At 46.1% G+C, this 16,419-nt stretch overlaps 1 non-coding gene across 1 annotated transcript; it reads left to right on the forward strand.

The window, feature by feature from the left end:
- Positions 1-776: 776 nt before the first annotated feature.
- Positions 777-843, forward strand: TRNAT-CGU (transfer RNA threonine (anticodon CGU)). The gene has a single exon. It is a non-coding gene; the product is annotated as a tRNA-Thr (tRNA).
- Positions 844-16,419: the final 15,576 nt, after the last annotated feature.

The following is a 16,419-nucleotide window of genomic DNA, read 5'->3' on the forward strand; positions in this document are numbered from 1 at the left end:
ACGCACACTGTCTTGACATTTTCAGTGAATTATCTACCATGACCCCAAGATCTCTCTCTTGGTCTGTCTCTGCCAGTTCACACCCCATCAACTTGTATTTGTAGCTGGGATTCTTGGCCCCAATTGCTAGCTTTGCTCTGGGTCTGAAGATGTGATTCTTTATTTGCGTTGCCAGCTCTGGACTGGGAAAGTCCTGGTGAGGGCGGGCTTGGGGGATGGAAGGGACTTAAGTAGGGTTCCCAGGCCAGGGTTGGAAAAAACCTGAAGATTTCAGGGATGGAGACTAAAGGACTGGGGTGTCAAACATGCATCCAGAGGGCTTCTATCAGGCCCCCGAGCAACGGGCTATCGTCTGCTTCCTTCTCCATAACAGCTTGTTTTGCAAGGTTTCCTCAATTGCACAGGAGCTACAGAGCAAAACCTTTGTTTTCTCAATTGACTGAAGCTCCTCCCTGAAGGGAGGCAGAGCTTGCTTTGCCAGGCTCTCTCAATCACGCAGCAGAGGTACTGAACCAAGCCTCTCTTCCTTTTGTTGGTTTGAGTCTCCTCTCCTTCCTGGTCCACTGGGGAAGAAAGGAAAGAGCCAGAGCTTCCTTTTCCAGGTCCCTGGATCCCATGGGAGAAATACAAAGAAGCACCTTTAAGACCAATGAGTGCTAATGTTTTAAGCATGTTTTAAGGTTTGGTTTTTAAAAAAAAAAAAAAACCAAACTTTGCGTTTTTTCTGTGTCCTTTATAAAGTTTACATCGCTGCTACCTAATCTTAGGGGAGGGACGGTGGCTCAGTGGTAGAGCATCTGCTTCGTAAGCAGAAGGTCCCAGGTTCAATCCCTGGCATCTCCAACTAAAAAGGCTCCAGGCAAATAGGTGTGAAAAACCTAAGCTTGAGACCCTGGAGAGCCAGGAATGGGGCTGTGGCTCAGTGGCAGAGCATCTGCTTGGTAAGCAGAAGGTCCCAGGTTCAATCCCTGGCATCTCCAACTGAAAAGGGTCCAGGCAAATAGGCGTGAAAAACCTCAGCTTGAGACCCTGGAGAGCCGCTGCCAGTCTGAGTAGCCAATACTGACTTTGATGGACCGAAAGTCTGATTCAGTATAAGGCAGCTTCATATGTCCATATAATCTTAGATAGGTACACACATGGCCTGGCCTGACATGGCCCAGCCCAGCAAGGTCTCATTTCTGTCAGAATCGGTCTTCATAACAAATGAGTTTGACACCCATGCAAAGTAACCGATCTGGAACTATTAAAAAAAACTGAAGCTACAGGTCTTTGCGAGAAGTGCTTGGTCATGACTGGAGCTTAGAGAAAGCCTGGGAGGGGAAAACGAGTTCTGAGTTTCCAGATACCCCGTTTAGCTCTTATGCAGTACAAATAGAAATTCCCTACACATCTAAGAATCTACATTGAGCAGCCGACGTTTGAAGTGGCCAGGTTTGCAGATGACACTAAATCGTTCAGGGTGGTGAGAACCAGAGAGGATTGTGAGGCACTCCAAAGGGAACTGTCGAGGCTGGGTGAGTGGGCATCAACGTGGCAGATGGGGTTCAGTGTGGCCAAGTGCAAAGTAATGCACATTGGGGCCAAGAATCCCAGCTACAAATACAAGTTGATGGGGTGTGAACTGGCAGAGACTGACCAAGAGAGAGATCTTGGGGTCGTGGTAGATAACTCACTGAAAATATCAAGACAGTGTGCGATTGCAATAAAAAAGGCCAACGCCATGCTGGGAATTATTAGGAAGGGAACTGAAAACAAATCAGCCAGTATCATAATGCCCCTGTATAAATCGATGGTGCGGTCTCATTTGGAATACTGTGTACAATTCTGGTCACCGCACCTCAAAAAGGATATTATAGCATTGGGAAAAGTGCAGAAAAGGGCAACTAGAGTGATTAAAGGTTTGGACCACTTTCCCTATGAAGAAAGGTTAAAACGCTTGGGGTTTTTTAGCTTGGAGAAACGTCGACTATGGGATGACATGATAGAGGTTTACAAGATTATGCATGGGATAGAGAAAGTAGAGAAAGAAGTCCTTTTCTCCCTTTCTCACAGTAGAAGAACTCATGGGCATTCAATGAAATTGCTGAGCAGTAAGGTTAAAATGGATTGAAGGAAGTACTTCTTCACCCAAAGGGTAATTAGCACGTGGAATTCACTGCCACAGGAGGTGGCTGCGGCTACAAGCATAGCCAGCTTTAAGAGGGAGTTAGATAAAAATATGAGGCAGAGGTCCATCTGTGGCTATTAGCCACAGTGTGTGTGTGTGTATGTGTGTGTGTGTGTATTTGGCCTCTGTGTGACAGAGTGTTGGACTGGATGGGCCACTGGCCTGATCCAACATGGCTTCTCTTATGTTCTTCTGTGACACAGTGTTGGACTGGATGGGCCATTGGCCTGATCCAACAGGGCTTTTCTTATGTTCTTATGCCCATTCCCCTTGGCATTCTTAAGGTGGTCCTTCATTCTATTTGCTTCACAGGAGGCTGAACCTTAAGAAAAAGGAAATGGCCTCTGGGTTTTTTTTTAAAAAAAATATCATTAGGCGTTTGGCTCTTCTCCTGCTGATGTTTCATTTGCTATATATATATATGTTTTGATAAGGCTAGTTATGTTTTTGTTTTAGAGTAGCTTTATTTGTGCTATTAGAGCCAGTTTGGGTTAAGTGCACGGACTCTTATCTGGGAGAACCGGGCTTGATTCCCCCACTCCTCTACTTACAGCTGCTAGGATGGCCTTGGGTTGGCTATAGCTATCACAGGAGTTGTCCTTGAAAGGGCAGCTGCTGTGAGACCCCTCTCAGCCTCACCCACCGCACAGGGTGTCTGTTGTGGGGGGAAAAGATATAGAAGATGGTAAGCCGCTTACAACCATATGTCCCCTCTGTGTCAGCTCGCTGGGTGTTTCCTTCACCAGTTTGGTGTAGTGGCTAAGTGTGCAAACTCTTATATGGGAGAACTGGGTTTGATTCCCCACTCCTCCACTTGCAGCTGCTGGGATGGCCTTGGGTCAGCCATAGCTCTCACAGGAGTTGTCCTTGAAAGGGCATCTGCTGCAAGAGCTCTCTCAGCCCCACCTACCTCACAGGGTGTCTGCTGTGTGGGAAGAAGATAGGGTTGCCAAGTCCCCAGCGTTCTCTGGCGGGAAACTTTCATGTGTGCTTTGTGCGCGCGTGATGCAATGACATCACCTGGAAGTGACGTCATTGCACCGGGACATTGCTCGCGGCTGCTCTAGGCGTTTCCTGGGAAATTCTATGGTTTTCCTGAACGCTTTAGCCATTTGGGAGGGAAAACTCTATGGTACAATAGGTACCCTAGAGTTTTTCCCCTCCCAAATAACTAGAGAGTCTAGGAAAACCAAAGAGTTTCCCTGGAAACGTCTAGGGTGGTCGCTGTGCGATGTCACTGCCACGATGACGTCAGTTCCGGTTGATGTCATCGTGCCGATGACGTCGGGGTAGGTTTCCCCACCAGCTCAATATGGGCTGAAAGGTTGGGAACTTCCTGTGCAGGGGAACCCCCACCCGGACTGGGGGTTTGGCAGCCCTAGAAGAAGATAAATTTGATTGTAAACCACTCTTAGATTTAGAGGGAAGGACGGGGTACCAATCTAATGTATCTAATCTAATCTAATCTCCCCACACGTTCCCCAGAAAGTACTTAGATCTGGATCCCAAAACCTATTCGTGATCCCTGGGCTGAAGGAACCAAAACTAACATCCACCAGAGAGAGGGCCTTCTTGGTGGCAGCCCCCTACTGGTGGAACCAACTGCTGGAGGAAGTGAGGGCCTTGCGGGACCTCGCTCTGTTCTGCAAGGCCTGTAAAACCACACTCTTTATTTATTTTATTTTAGTAAATTTCAATTCCGCCCATTCCCCGTAGGGCTCAGGGCGGAGTACAACATATAATAAAACAATAAAAAACAATTAAGAAAACCATTTTAAAACAGACAACTCAACAGCACTCCGATTATCATGGCATCACATATTGCCCAGCCTAGCCATCTCACATCATGATATCTCATAGGGATGGCAGTTTTTATTCCAATTACTAGCACAGATGACAATGCTGCCCGGAGAGGCCAACCAGATCAAGAAGAGACGCCCGCGGCCTCAGCTAAAAGCCTCAACTCTTTTGGTTGGAGAGCCAGTTTGGTGTAGTGGTTAAGTGTGCGGACTCTTATCTGGGAGAACCGGGTTTGATACCCCACTCCTCCACTTGCACCTGCTGGAATGGCCTTGGGTCAGCCATAGCTCTGGCAGAGGTTGTCCTTGAAAGGGCAGCTGCTGTGAGAGCCCTCTCAGCCCCACCCACCTCACAGGGTGTCTGTTGTGGGGGGAGAAGATATGAGAGATTGTAAGCCACTCTGAGTCTCTGATTCAGAGAGAAGGGCGGGGTATAAATCTGCAATTCTTCTTCTTCTTTAACTGTTTGAGTTACCATTATGGTAGGAGAAAATGTAAGAACACTGAAGCCATCGGAAGTGATACAACTACATACGATGTTAGCACCAGATTTTTGTTAATTATTGAATTTTAAATTGATGTGTTAATGCTATGAAATGTTAATCGATTGCTGTGATTTTATTGCTGTGAGCCGCCCTGAGTAAAGTAATGTCTTCTTCTTCTTCTTCTTCCCCAACTGGAATTTTTTTCCCCCTTGCCAAAGGAAAGAGAAAGTCCAAAACTTCTGGTGGATTTCTTTTAATGTTCCTTAACCTTCCTAAACGTCACTTTACAATTTTAAATTTTTGGGGGGAAATTCATAATGCAGCCTCCTGATAGCTAGTGTATGAAACGCAAAACCCCAAGCTTAGAGAACTGAAATATCGATCGGGTAAACAAAACAGGGATTTCTCATGCTTCTTGCCTGCACGATGAATTTTGTGTCGCCGTGAATTATGAAACGGCAACATTTGCAGCGAAACCAGCGATCCAAACCGTACCCGTGAATGCAAATCAGCGGAGTGTTCTGTGCACTGCCATTGGTTTTGCCTTAGAGGAAGTCAAAAAATGATCCTCTATTGTATCATCATCCTTGAAGCGACATCCTTCTTTAGCTGTGAAGATCTGACACCAACGCCGGTTGCTGGTTTGACGCTACCTGTCAGATCAGCATTACTTGGGATAAAAGTACTGACAATCTATAAATATGTACGAGGGGGGATATAAGCTGTTTGCTTGCACAATGGGACGATAATGAAACATATCTGTAAGTTTGTTCCAATCGTGATCTCTCATAACCACCCACTGTTTAGTCATTTTGTAATAATGTGATGGATGGAGAGGTATCGGAGCTGAAACGCCAAATAGATCTGCTCAAATTACATCAGTCGGTAGCAAAAATAAGACTCTCGGTATACCGGGAGAACGAAATGGCCATGTTCTCATTCCACCGAGTGATGTTCTATTTTTCACACACTGCACTGAACTCCAATTACCATTCCAAATAAGAGGTGTCAAGGGGGAACGGATCCTGAAGGCTGGGTGATGCAGAGTGAGATCGCGTCTGTACAGTAGGTGAGCTCCCAGCAGCGAGAGGGAGATGGATTTTGCACAAACCATATTGCGGGGAAACTTTTTAGAATCATAGAGTTGGAAGGGAGTTGGAATTGAGTTGGAATTTGTAGCTCCTCCACAATTTAGAATCATAGAGTTGGAAGGGATCTCCAGGGTTATCTAGTCCAACCCCCTGCACAATGCAGGAAACTCACAAACACTTCCCCCTCAATTCACTGGATCTTCATCGCTGTCAGGTGGCCATCTAGCCTCTGTTTAAAAACCTCCAAGGAAGGAGAGCCCACCACCTCCCAAGGAAGCCTGTTCCACTGAGGAATTGCTTTAATGGTCAGGAAGTTCTTCCTAATGTTCAGCCAGAAACTCTTTTGATTTAATTTCAACCCATTGGTTCTGGTCCAACCTTCTGGGGCCACAGAAAACAATTCCACACCATCCTCCAGATGACAGTCCTTCAAGGACGTGACGGTGATCCTATCACCTCTCAGCCACCTCCTTTCCAGGCTAAACATGCCCAGCTCCTTCAACCTGTGCAGCTCTCATTCTCTGGAGAATTCTGAAAACTCAACCAAAAACTGTAGAAAGCTGCTTCGTTGATATGGAGCAGTTAAGACTCAGTTCAAATACTTTGTGGAAAGTCTCTTTGCCTGGGGATGCTGCATGACCTCACTCCAGACCAAGGCCATCAAGCTTCAGATTGGTTAATATCTGGAGATTTGGGGGGTGAGGCCTAAGGAGGGCGGGGTTTGGGGAGGGGGAGGAGTTCAACGGGGCATCATGCTATGGAGTCGACCATCCCAAGGTGGCCTTTTTTTGCTCCAGGTGAACTGACCTCTGTTACCTGGTGATCAGTTACAATCCCAGGCAGGGGTGGAATTCTAGCAGGAACTCCTTTGAATATTAGGCCACACACCCCTGATGTAGCCAGTCCTCCTGGAGCTTACAAAAAAGAGCCTTGTAAGCTCTGGGAGGATTGGCTACATCAGGGGTGTGGATTTAACTCTAAATTGCCACTAGGTTTCATCAGCAACAAATCTGAAGAGCTCTTCATATGTTCATGTGATAAGCAGGGGTGGAATTCTAACAGTGCTCCTTTGCATATCAGGCCACACCTCCTGATGTTGCCAATCCCCCAAGAACTTACAAAGATATTTTTGTAAGCTCTTGGAGGATTGGCTACCTCAGGGGTGTGTGGCCTAATATGCAAAAGAGCTCCTGCTAGAATTCCACAACTGATGATAAATACAGGGTTTTCAGCTCTGGGTGAGGAAATACCTGAAGATTTTGGGAGCAGAGCATGGGAAGGGTGGGGCCTAGGGGAGGGGAGGGAGTCCATCCGGGTATAATGCCACGGAATCCATCCTCTAAAGCAGCCATTTTTCCAGGGGAACAGATCTTGGTTGTCTGAAAATCAGCTGTAATAGGAGCAGGGGTTATTTCACAGAAAAAGAGGTGCCGGAGCTCATTAGCACAACTCATTTGCATATGCCACACACCCCTGACATCATCGGAAGGGGAACTGAATTATCTCAGCTCAGCATCCACCTTCAAATGCTTCTTGAATTAGAATTGTCATAATAAAACTTACTCCCATCATACTTTTTAAATGACTTTGTCCTATGTGCCCATAGTGGTATGATGAAGATTTCCATCTGTCTGCTTGATATGTTTGGGTTATTTTCACATTTTTTGTGGGGAAAAATATTAGAAAGTTTGTCAAATCTTAGAGTTCAGCAAAATTCTCACAGGGGGTTTGAACAGAAGCAAGTATTGGGAGGGAGGGAGGGAGGGAGGGAGGGAGGGAGGAAGGAAGGAAGGAAGGAAGGAAGGAAGGAAGGAAGGAAGGAAGGAAGGAAGGAAGGAAGGAAGGAAGGAAGGAAGGAAGGAAGGAAGGAAGGGAGGGAGGGAGGGAGGAAGAAGAGAAGAGAGAGAAAGAAAGGAGGGAGGGAGGGAGGGAGGAAGGAAGGGAGGGAGGGAGGAGAGAAGAGAGAGAAAGAAAGAAAGAAAGAAAGAAAGAAAGAAAGAAAGAAAGAAAGAAAGAAAGAAAGAAAGAAAGAAAGAAAGAAAGAAAGAAAGAAAGAAAGAACAGTAAAACATAGAGGTTCTGGAGCTCTACTCCTGTGAGCTCCTGCCCAAGATGAGGTCTGAATAGGGGGAAGAAGAAGAAGACTGCAGATTTATACCCCACCCTTCTCTCTGAATCAGAGACTCAGAGCGACTTACGATGTCCTATATCTTCCTCCGCCCACAACAGACACCCTGTGAGGTGGGTGGGGCTGGAGAGGGCTCTCACAGCAGCTGCCCTTTCAAGGACAACCTCTGCCAGAGCTGTGGCTGACCCAAGGCCATTCCAGCAGGTGCAAGTGGAGGAGGGGGGGAATCAAACCCAATTCCCCCAGATAAGAGTCCGCACACTTCACCACTACACCAAACTGGCTCTCCAGTAGATCATTACACCAAACTGGAGATCCCCGGTTGCCACCTGGAGGCTGGCAGCCCTAGTACCAGCTTCATCCCCCTCCCCCCCCCAAAAAAGGGCAAAAGACACCATGAAGCAAAAGGGGAAACAACCTTCAAGTCATGCAATATTCCTGAGCAACAGAAACTGCAGAGGTTGGATGTAAGAACTGCTACCCCCCCTGGGAGTTACAAAGTGCTACCCAGAGTTCAAGGTATAAAAATGAGCACCATCTTCCCCCTAGTTCTCCGGGATACAACCACCATCTTCCCCCTAGTTCTCCGGGATACAACCACCATCTTCCCCCTAGTTCTCCGGGATACAACCATGGCTAAAATGTAATTAGTAGATTTTCTTTTTTCAAAAAAAAGGAAAGAAAGTTAGGCGAAACCATTGCACGGCCACAACTATTCAATCAGAAAGTGCTGATGGAACATATATAGGCACAGGCGAAGCTTTTATTTAAATAGGGGTTACAGTCCTAATAAAACACAAAGGGGAAAAAGGGGGGGCAGAGGTTCTCTTAGACAGGTAATGAAAGAAAAAATTAAACTCATCCAATTACATCTGGGGAAAAATCCATTACCTATCGTGGCGAGAGGACAGCCCCGGGAAATTTCAGATGCAAAACTAATAATGAAGGCACACTGTCCTTTCAACAGATTCTAAATGAGCTCTAATTTTCTTACATCCACCATTCCCAAACTATATAAATTTCAACTAAGCAGAAAAAAAAGTGACATGTTAGCACAATTGTTATTCCAAACAGGTACATCTGCTTGCTCACCTTAATTAGACTTAATCCCAAAAGAAAGCCCATCTTTCCTTATTTCTTTCAATGCGATCATCCGCTTTGCCTCCACTTTTTTCCCCCCGTTTCTAATAGGTTTTGCCCTAACCTTTCCGCTATTGTCATTTTCCGTTCTTTTTTTTTTCCTTTTCTTTTTTTTTTTTTGACATTCTAATGGAAATTGAAGAGCTGTAGTTCACTCGGCCAACTGATTGCTGGAGTTTTCCTAAAATGTCAAAGAGTTAAGGAGGTGGAAGAGGCGGAAGAAAGCAAGGGGGCAGCCATCTTGCTTGAGTGAAGGAACCTGGGCGGAGACTGCAAACTTAGCGTGTGTATGCTAAATGCCCTCAAGTGATGGCCACAGGAATCAACATCTTTAAAAGGGATTCGATAGATTCAGGGCAGATAAATCTATCAATGATAACTCTACCAGTCACAGTTACTAGGAAAATCTCCACATTAAGAGGAACTAATGCTCTGAATCCCAGAACCAGGAGGCAACATTGGGGAAGGTCTCAGCCTCTATGCCTTGTTGGCCTTCCAGAGGAACTGGTTGGCCACTGTGTGAGGCCAGAATGCCGGACGGGATGGTCTACTGGTCTGATTCAGCAGGACTCTTCTTATGTCTTTATGAAGCCCTCAGACTCTCTGCCCTGTCGTTGGCCCTCCAGAGGAACTGGATGCTCATTGTGTGAGACAGGATGCTGGACTAGATGGACCATTAGTCTGATCTAGCAGGGCTCTTCTGATGTTCTTATGAAGGCCTCAGCCTCTCTGCCCTGTTGTTGGCCCTCCAGAGAAACTGGTTGGACACTGTGTGAGATGGGATGCTGGACCAGATGGACCTTTACTGGTCTGATCCAGCAGGGCTCTTCTGATGCTCTTCTCAGGGGAAGGTCTTGGCCTCCCTGCCCTGTTGTTGGCCCTCCAGAGGAACTGGTTGGCCACTTTGTGAGAAAGGATGCTGGACTAAATAGACCACTGGTTTGATCCAGTAGGGTTCTTTTATGTTCTTAAGTCACTTCCAACTTATGGATACCAAACGAATTAATGCCCTCCAAAACATTCCATCACCTTACTCAAGTTTTGTAGACCGAGGGCCAAGGCTTCTTTAGTTAAATCAATCCACCTCCTGTTGGGTCTTCCTCTTTTCCTGTTGCCTTCTGCAGACTTTGGCATATCATTTTCTAAGCAGTTATGTTCCATATGAACCACTGTGTTTGTCCTGAATTAAATCCCCAGGGCTGGTTCTTCAAAGAAGCACAAAATATCAGTTCCTTGATATCTCACATCTGAGATATCAAGGATATCTCTCATCTGATTGTGAAAAGTGACTGGAGGACAAGCAAAGCTTTTGAGGTGACATATGGCAAAAATAACATTCCAGCAGGGGTATTCTGGGAAGGGTGATGCACACATGGATGCCATCACTTGATGCCAAGAAGACCCCTGTTTGTCAGATCAGAGGTCCAGCAGGTCCAGCATCCAATCTCACTAGAGATGCCAGCCTCCAGCTGGTTCCTGAATCACAACACTGCAACTGATCTCCCTTGGAGAAAATGACTGCTTTGAAATTCAGACTCTAGGGCAGGGATGGCCAAACTTGTTTAACGTAAGAGCCACATAGAATAAATTTCAGATGTCTGAGGGAAGGAAGGAAGGAAGGAATCACCCAAAGGGTGATTAACGCATGGAATTTACTGCCACGGGAGGTGGCGGTGGCTACAAGCATAGCAAGCTTCAAGAGGAGATTGCATAAGCATATGGAGCAGAGGTCCATCAGTGGCTATTAGCCACAGCGTAGTGTTGAAACTTTCTGTCTGGAACAAGTGTTGCTCTGTATTCTTGGTGCTTGGGAGGGGCAACCGTGTGTGGGCATCTAGTGTCCTGGCTCCACTGATGGACCTCCTGATGGCACCAGGTTTTTGTTGGCCACTGTGTGACACAGGGTGTTGGACTGGAGGGGCCATTGGCCTGATCCAACATGGCTTCTCTTATGTTAGGAAGGAAGGAAGGAAGGAAGGAAGGAAGGAAGGAAGGCCGAAGGAAGGAAGGAAGGAAGGAAGGAAGGAAGGAAGGAAGGAAGGAAGGAAGGAAATTGTTAAGCATTGTGAATCCTCTCTTTGTTATAATTGTCAGATCATAGAATTGTTACTAACCATGAATTAAACCCAGGCACATCAAAGTAGCAACCCCCCTCCATTGCTTCTTTTGCTTTTACTAACAAATGCAGGAATGTCCTCTTTGAAGATAAGACCTCCTGGGACTAGTTCCCAGGCCCAGCGAGGCCTGGACCCAGGATGCGCCAACCGCAATAGAGATAAGGAATGTAGTGTGTGAATTTCACACGTGAATGTAAAATTGTTTATAGAACCTTTGATGTGCCATTTTAAAGCATGTACTCTGTTGTTACTAAGTAACAGTTCAATACCTAGCTCGTCTGAGCCACATGGATTATCATTAAACCACACTTTGTTTCAAAATCCAAGGACTGGTTATTTGGAAAACTCATGCTTGGCAGAAATAGATGGGGGAAAGGAGGAGGGTGTAAGAGGTGAAAGAAAACAACTTTAAGCCACTGGCTGGCTTGGAGTAATAATAATAATATAAATTTTATTTATATCCCGCCCTCCCCGCCTAGGCAGGCTCAGGGCGGCTAACAACATGTTCGATAAAATTATACAATATATAATAAGTTTAAAAACAGCATTTAAATTATACAATAATTTAAAACAACAATATCTAAAACCAGTTCCGATTGTCTGAGCCATTCCATAATTTAACAGCAGCGGTGATGTTCTGATGTTATTCTGTCCATTTATATAATGGCAGAGATCACTAGATGGAATCATTTGGTGGGTTGAACAGCCATCTTTGTCAGCAGTCTACAAAGGCCTGCCTGAAAGAATGGTCTTACAGGCCCTGCGGATTGGTCCAGATTCGCAGAGCCCGCACCTCCTTCGGGAGCTGGTTCCAGAGGCACGGGGCTGTAACAGAGAAGGCCCATGCACGGGTGCTCTGTGATTTTGCCTCCTTTGGCCCAGGGATAGTCAGCTTGTTCTTCCCTGCTGACCTCAGTGCTCTTTGGGGCTCATATGGGAGAGACGGTCCCTCAGGTAGGCAGGTCCTCGGCCATATAGGCTTTAAAGGTGATAACCAGCACTTTGTAGCGGACCCGGTATGTAACTGGCAGCCAGTGCAGTTCACGCAGCCCCGGCTGTATATGCTCCCATTTCGGAGTAATGATTTAAAGTGATTTAAAGACACAAATGCCTTCTCCGAGCAAGTCAATGGGGTTGTGGGGGTTTCAAGACCCGCAGAATATGTTTGAAGGAACCACGTGTGACTCCTGAGCTTCAGTTTGGCCACCCCTGCTCTACGGTATCCTACCTTGCTGAGGTCTCTCCCTTCCCCCATGCCAGCCCTCCCCATCCTGTGTATAATTGTATCAACCTTTGTCATGTTCCCTTCTTAGTTGTCTCTTTTCTCAACTGGAAAGTCCCAGACTCTTTAGCCTTCTCTCTGTCAAGCATAAATATGTATTATCTCTGCCCGGGCTGGGCTAGGACTGAGTAAGGTTGCAGGTCCAAAAAATATCTGGGGACTTTGGAGGTGGAGCCAGGAGACTTTGGGGGCGGAGTCAGGGGCAAGGGTGTGACAAGCACGGCTGAACTCCAAAGGGAGTTCTGGCCCTCAAGCATCGATATTTCTCAATGACCAGTCTTTCGTTGTTAAATCCAAAGTTGCTTTATTGCAGAAACTCAGAAGCTTTACCAAGGACAGAATCCTTGGAAGTAATGACATATACATGGGTGCATAGTTGCTATATAGGATTACTTCAAAGGATGGTAGGAAGATGCAATTTGAGTCACGGGTTCAAAGGTTACTACACAGTATCTCTTTTATTACTAAAGAATCTAGGCTATTAAAAACATCTCCCTTTCTCACACTTCTCCGAGACCTGATAAGAACTGTCTGTGTGAATCTGGGGGAGAGGCACCTCACAGCTTTACCAGCCAGGCTGTAGCGTAAACATCTTTGGGCTAGATAGATTTACTGCTGGTCCAACCGTTGTAAAGAGGAGGGGGGCGGTGGACACTAGTGGCCTGCTCTCTGTCTAAGAAACCATCATGGCACTTAGAAATATGCATGCTTGACACTCTCCCTGGGAAGGTGCTCCAACCCCCTAATCATCTTGGTTTTCCTTTTCTGTACTTTTCCCCCAACTCTGCGATACATTGACCAGAACTTCACAAAGTGTTTTAAATGAGGCCAAGCCATATATCTATACAGAGGAAATAGAATAGTCACTGTTTCATTTTCAGTCCCTTTCCTAATAACCTGTGCATGGAGTTTTTATTTTTCACTGCCACAGCACACTAAACAAGGACACCTTAATTATGCCTCCTGAAAAATTACACTTAGGTTCAGTAAGCAAAGCAGTCCTATATGTGACCCTCAGGACATAGTTTCCTCTTTTGGTCACATTGAGATGGGAAAGAAGAAGAAGAAGAGTGTCTTACAATCTCCTTTGCCTCCCCCCCCCAACAAACACTCTGTGAGGTGGGTGGGGCTGAGAGCTCTCCCAGAAGCTGCCCTTTCAAGGACAACCTCTGCCAAAGCTATGGCTGACCCAAGGCCATTCCAGCAGCTGCAAGTGGAGGAGTGGGGAATCAAACCCAGTTCTCCCAGATAAGAGTCCATGTACTTAACCACTTCACCAAACTGGCTTGGGTGGAAGCCCACTTTGGAGTCTTCCCATAAGTTGTCTTGAGTTCCTTGATGGTGAGAAGATGGGATCTAAATAAATCTTTTTGAGGGATATCTACAGATCTTCTCTGAGGACGAACAGGGGAATTCAACACATCTCTGGCTCTCATCACATTCTGCCTAAAGCAACATTGGAAGCTAGTATAAACATTTCTCCTGAACATCAAGAACATAAGAGAAACGACTACTGAGGAATTGCACAACTGTCCCATAAGCTGCCCTTTCAAGGACAACTCCTACCAGAGCTATGGCTGACCCAAGCCCATTCCAGCAGCTGTTAAGTGGAGGAGTGGGGAATCAAGCCCGGTTCTCCCAGATAAGAGTCCACGAACTTAACCACTGCACCAAACTGGTTCTCTAGATACTGGAGATGGCTCTGATGAGGCTCTGATGAAGCAGATACTGAATGGCTCTGATGAGGATTTTCAGCTCTGGCTTGGAGTCTAGGGAGGGAGGAGTTTGAGACAGTGTGAATGACCCAAATTACCCAGTATCCTTTGTGGCGGTGCAGGGATTTAAACCTCTCAGATTCTAGTCCAGCTTGCAGGTATGCATTTATGGAGATGCATCTTCATGAAGACTGGACAGGTGAATGACATCTCCAGTGGAAGCACTAAAAGGAATCTGAGCCATCCAGATGCGACTTGGTGCTTGTAGAGAACTGGAGCCAAGATGCATATTTCTATTGAAGTCCTGATCCTATTGTTTATTTTTTAATGGAGTTGGGATTGCCTCCTTGATGTTAGAACTGCCTACGGCGAAATACAATAAAATGCCCAGTTTTCATTAGGTGGAAATAGATGGATCTAAATGATTTGATATTTTAATGTAATGGGGTGGTGGGGGGGGGGAGAGAGAAATAACGAAAGAGAGGATGACGTTACAAATAAGTACCCTCATCCGTAATCTGGCAGGGAAACAGCTTCTATCGATGAAACACCTTGCTAGGCAAGCGTCTCATGTGCTAGAAGGCGATATGATGCCCTGTTCCAATCTAACAGACCCTCTTCCAAGGTCTGTCCTTTATTAAGAGCCAGCTGTCATCTAGAAGGAACAGGACATTCTTTTTTTTAAAAAATGTTTTGACTATGGAAATGGGCTATGGTCTGATGTTGGTCTTCCAGAGTAATTGGTTGGATGCTGTGCCAGATAGGATGCTGGACTAGATGGACCACTGGCCAGTGAAATGGTCCTCAACTTAAAACCAGACTCCTGAATCCATATTACAGTGATATTCAGACTAGACTACTGTAATGCATTATGTATTGGTGTTCCTAAACTAGACCCAGAGAATACATAAGAGAAGCCCTGTTGGATCAGGCCAATGGCCCATCCAGTCCAACACTCTGTGTCACATAAGAATATAAGAGAAGCCCTGTTGGATCAGGCCAGTGGCCCATCCAGTCCAACACTCTGTGCCACATAAGAACATAAGAGAAGCCATGTTGGATCAGGCCAGTGGCCCATCCAGTCCAACACTCTGTGTCACACAGTAGCTAAAAAACCCAGGCACCATCAGGTGGTCCATCAGTGGGGACAGGATGCTAGAAGCCCTCCCACTGTCCCCCCCACCAAGTACTAAAAATACAGAGCATCGCTGACCTAGACAGAGAGTTCCATCAATACCCTGTAGTTAATAGCCACTAATAGACCTCTGTTCCATATGTTTATCCAATCATCCAATCCACTCTCGAAGGTGTCTATGCTTGTAGCCACCAGCACCTCCTGTGGTAGTGAATTCCATGAATCACCCTTTGGGTGAAGATGTCCTGTAAGATGGTCCTTAACCAGAACCAGCCTTCTGGATCCATATTACAGTGATATTCAGACTAGACTACTGTAATGCATTGTGCATTGGTGTTCCCTAAACTGGACCCAGAGAAGAACATAAGAGAAGCCATGTTGGATCAGGCCAATGGCCTATCCAGTTCAATACTATGTCACACAGTGGTCAAAAAACCCCAGGTGCCATCAGGAGATCCATAAGTGGGGCCAGGACACTAGACGCTCCCACTGTTGCCCCCCTCCCCCCTGTACCAAGAATACAGAGCATCACTTACTCCAGACAAAGAGTCCATCAATACCCTGTAGTTAATAGCCACTAATGGACCTCTGTTCCATATGTTTATCCAATCCGCTCTTGAAGGTGTTTATGCTTGTAGCCGCCACCACCTCCTGTGGTAGTGAATTCCATGAATCACCCTTTGGGTGAAGATGTCCTGTAAGATGGTCCTTAACCAGAACCAGCCTTCTGGATCCATATTACAGCGAAATTCAGACTAGACTACTGTAATGCATTGTGCATTGGTGTTCCCTAAACTGGACCCAGAGAAGAACATAAGAGAAGCCATGTTGGATCAGGCCAATAGCCTACCCAGTTCAATACTCTGTGTCACACAGTGGCCAAAAAACCCCAGCTGCCATCAGAAGGTCCATCAGTGGGGCCAGGACACTAGAAGCCCTCCCACTCTTGCCCTCCCAGTACCAAGAATACAGAGCATCACTTGCTCCAGACAGAGAGCTAATACCCTGTAGCTAATAATCACTGATGAAATTCTGCTCCATATGCTTATCCAATCCCCTCTTGAAGCTATCTATGCTTATAGCTGCCACCACCTCCTGTGGAAGTGAATTCCATGTGTTAATCACCCTTTGGGTGAAGATGGCCCTTAACCTGACCTGGCCTCCTGAATTCCATGTGTTAATCACCCTTTGGATGAAGATGTCCTGTAACATTGTCCTTAACCTGACCCAGCCTCTTGGATCCACATTACAGTGATATTCAGACTAGACTACTGTAATGCATTGTGCACTGGTGTTCCCTAAACTGGACCCAAAGAGGAATGCAAGAGAAGCCATCTTGGATTAGGTCAAAGGCCTA

Source organism: Heteronotia binoei, chromosome 4 (genome assembly GCF_032191835.1).
Source record: "Heteronotia binoei isolate CCM8104 ecotype False Entrance Well chromosome 4, APGP_CSIRO_Hbin_v1, whole genome shotgun sequence".
In the NCBI taxonomy this organism is placed as follows: Eukaryota; Metazoa; Chordata; class Lepidosauria; order Squamata; family Gekkonidae; genus Heteronotia; species Heteronotia binoei.